The sequence below is a fragment of the Anoplolepis gracilipes genome, chromosome 8 (genome assembly GCF_047496725.1).
Source record: "Anoplolepis gracilipes chromosome 8, ASM4749672v1, whole genome shotgun sequence".
NCBI classification, from domain to species: Eukaryota; Metazoa; Arthropoda; class Insecta; order Hymenoptera; family Formicidae; genus Anoplolepis; species Anoplolepis gracilipes.
Genome location: NC_132977.1, coordinates 727118 through 730947, shown reverse-complemented (window position 1 = coordinate 730947; position 3830 = coordinate 727118).

The window sequence follows — 3830 nt, the reverse complement described above, 5'->3', positions numbered from 1 at the left end:
AGGCGTTGGTAAATTCATGTAATTTGATTCGGTCAAGTTAACGAACCGTGTCGCGTGCAACATTCGTAGTTCAAGTTAGTCAAACAAAGGACCATTAAGTATGCTAATGTCTGTCCGGATGAACTCCTGGATGCGTTCACGAGATAAGTGTGAATGTCGTAAGTACAACAAAGATTAAGATTCTTTAAAATCTGTTTATCAGATTAATTTATCATTAAGGATATGATATCAATTTTGTTTGAGTTTTTCTAAAAACAATTAAAAGTATATAATTTTTTAACAAAATATTATTTAATATTAATATTTATTAAGCACTTGTTAAAGGAAAGAGATCCGATAAAGAGTGTAAATTTTATAATTTATCATATTTACACGTTTCGATATTGTATTAAATAATCATGTATAAAATATATTTTATTATTTCACACAGAAAATAAATTTTATTATTTTTTTTTTACACAACAAACATAAGTTTATTATTAGCTGTTTACAGGTCATTACATGTATATTTTTTGTTCATTTTATTTCTTATAATTAAAAAATGTAATAAAAAAATTTTAATCGTTATAGTGTCATGTGTAACAATTTGTTCTCTCTATCGCATCTCGTGTTTTATTAAAGAACAACAATAACGTACGCATTAATGATATTTAAACGATTTCTGCATTATTACAAAATATATCGTGTCTAATTTGACAAGCTTTCAAAAAAATGACGCACAATATTTTTATCGATTCGTGCAATCGGTGCATAATTTGTATGCTTCCTTTTGTAAATGATGTTAACCGCGATATCGCCGAAATCGACGGGTGTATGTAAAGCGTAACTTATCTCGCGAATATTCATCAGCGTAATCCGCAGATACGCGCTTGAAGACGCGCCTATTAACATAAAAGCGGCATATCTCGCGATCAAAGAGCCACACGGCTAATTCATCTCACCGTTTGCTTTGCCTTGCATTATACTACATACTACATATACCGCCTACGTAGCATTCGGAATCGGGAAGCATCGTTCGAAGGGAACACGGTAGCGCATCAACTTTCCCTATCGCCGATCATGCTCTGTTCGCAAACGTAGCACATGCGTACACGCGTGCACTTTTCAGATATAAATCTTTGATTACCGACAGGAAGGTCTATACGAGCGTCGTCGTATATTTCGTATATACGTTTCCTTCTCGTCTCTTCCGACTCTTCTTTTTATACGGTTCTTTGAAGAACCAACGCACTCTGCTATATCTTTCACGTTACGATAATACGATAATACGATTCCTTGCTCCTTGCTGGGCCACTGAGGGTTCGACTTCTGTATTCTGTGTATATTGATGTGTCGATATTGATTTCAAATCATCGCGACATTAAGCGCAGCGCTACAAGAATTCTCCTGCGCCCTATGGGAAAGAATAATGTTAATTTTTCAGACTCCCCCTAGTACGCGCGCATTTTCACGAGCTCTTCACGAACTGCATCCCTAGGCGATGCAACTGGGGTATTTCGTTGGTTCATTATTATTCTTTGGAAATAATTTATCCCTTCTTCTTGTCATTGACGTGACCAGAAATTGCATGCTGAAAGCAAACGGCACACGCTATACAAGTTACTACATGTTTGAATGTCTGTTGAAAAATTATCATTTATTTGTATTATGTTCTATTTAGAGGTCAGTATCCTGTTACACGATAGTGTGGCGACGACAATTGGTCCGCTGGGAAAATTGCTTTAAGCAAATTCGTCGGCAAACTTGGCGAACAGACGGCTTATTGCGATGCGAAGAACCGCGGCGAATTAATTTCGAGGAACTTGTTAGAACCGTCGTCGTTGCACGCGTTACCGAGCAACCGCCGCGGATTTCATTATGCGACTCACGTAAGCGCGCGAGGAAACTTTATGCTACCGTATTTTATAATTATCTTACAATTATAAAACTATCTTTCGCAATCTCGTATTATTCCTCAATATTTAAATCAGGAATTTGAAATTGTTAAACAATAAAAGTAAAGCGAAAATAAAGTATACGTCTTATACCTTACACTCCAATACTTTTATTCTTTTTGCCATCTCGCGCATATCTTACCCAGCGACGCTACGGGACCTCGACTTTGTCATTCCGTTAATCGCCGTTGGCGGTGTCATCGTGGAAAGTTTTGTCGTTTGCCCGCCGGAATAGATGCAGTCAAGAAAATCCGCACTTTTCCAAACGACCCTACTTTCTCGCTAGTTCCCTGCGAGAGATCGAGCCGCTCCGTAACGAAGAAACTAGATTTACTCCTGTAACTTTATACGCCGTGCTCGTTTCTGCTGGGACTCTCCCCCCCCGGTGCTTTTCGAATTACGATGCTCTCGATTGATTCGATTCGACTCGCAATTCGACGCCGCACGCTTTTACACGCGACCATTCTTTACACAACTGTCGTCACATCCTCCTGATTATCGATGAAGAAGAGCTCACGCTTGATCGCGAAGTGTGACCACCCTCGGGGTGATTCATCATTTCGCGGACCCATCCCTCGAATCAATAGTCTTAGCATCTTATCATCATCGTCGTCACGGTGATATTTTTAGACACGTGAGATCAGAGCTTAACAATCTTACTTTAATCAATCTCATCGTATAGTTTTCTCAGTTCATAATTTTTACCATTTGCGTAAAAATGAAAAATATAGCGAAATGTACGATAATAAAATTTTCACCGGTAAATAGTAAAAAGTTTTCGAAATCGCTGAGGCACCGCAGAACATCGTACACGGAATAGTTCATCAAAACGAGATAAAATATTCCAAGTTCACGGGATGTTTGCCCTGTGCTTTTTATTTTTCTTCGTAGCTCCGTTCCGCGTTTCCGTTCTTCCACCCGCTATTCCGTATCTAGCTTAAAGCAAACGAGTCGATTTTTCTAGCGAGAAAACTCGCGAAAAAGTGGAAGAAGAGCGATGTATGCAAAGTGGTGCGGCCGACCTTGAAGGAAACCAAAGTTGGACGATAAATTTCCATGCGACGCCGGCAGAGCCACGACGAGTCGCGGGGGCCAAAGGGAATCACCCTGGTGTAACTTTCGAGCACGTTGATTATAATTATGATTTATGTCAGGTACTTTGTTCCTTTCTCTCTCTCTCTCTCTCTCTCTCTCTCTCTCTCTCTCTCTCTCTGTATTTTCTGCTTTTTGCTTATATTTTCTCATTCTCTTCTTCTTCGTTCTTTTGCTTCTTCTGCTTCTTCGCTACTGTAGCAGCGGGGGGTTATAGACGATTCTCGATGATGGAACACGCATTAGGGTGTTATTACGAGTCGGTGTATTGCTAAAGTTCGAAGAGTATGCGCGGGTCGTTGAAGACTGACGTATCGTGTATGTATATATATATATATATATATATATATATATATATATATATATATATATCTCGAGAGATAGATAGAATGGTCTCTCAAGCCCATGGAGTCAAAGTAGTTACTATATCGTCCAGTGCGATCCGTACACAATACCAGTTGAGCAAGACTTAACTTTGCATAAATTTCCATAAGTCTGAGATTTTCAGATAGCCTTCTCCATTTAATAATAGAATGGCGCGTGTTGACTGCAGATATACGAGATTTCTTCGTACATACTCTAGTCTAGTGTAACCCTTCGCCAAATAATGTATTTTATTAGAAGCAACACAGAGTGTAAAATTAGTTGGAATTTGCTAAAGCAAGAAGAAACTGTAGACCAACCGTATTTTCAATTTGGAACTATGGAAATGTTGGCATTTGAATTTCTATTTTTCGCCGCAGCTCCTGCAAGTCCATGCATAACAACCATTTCATTATCCTTGAACTACAACACGGCGGGGCC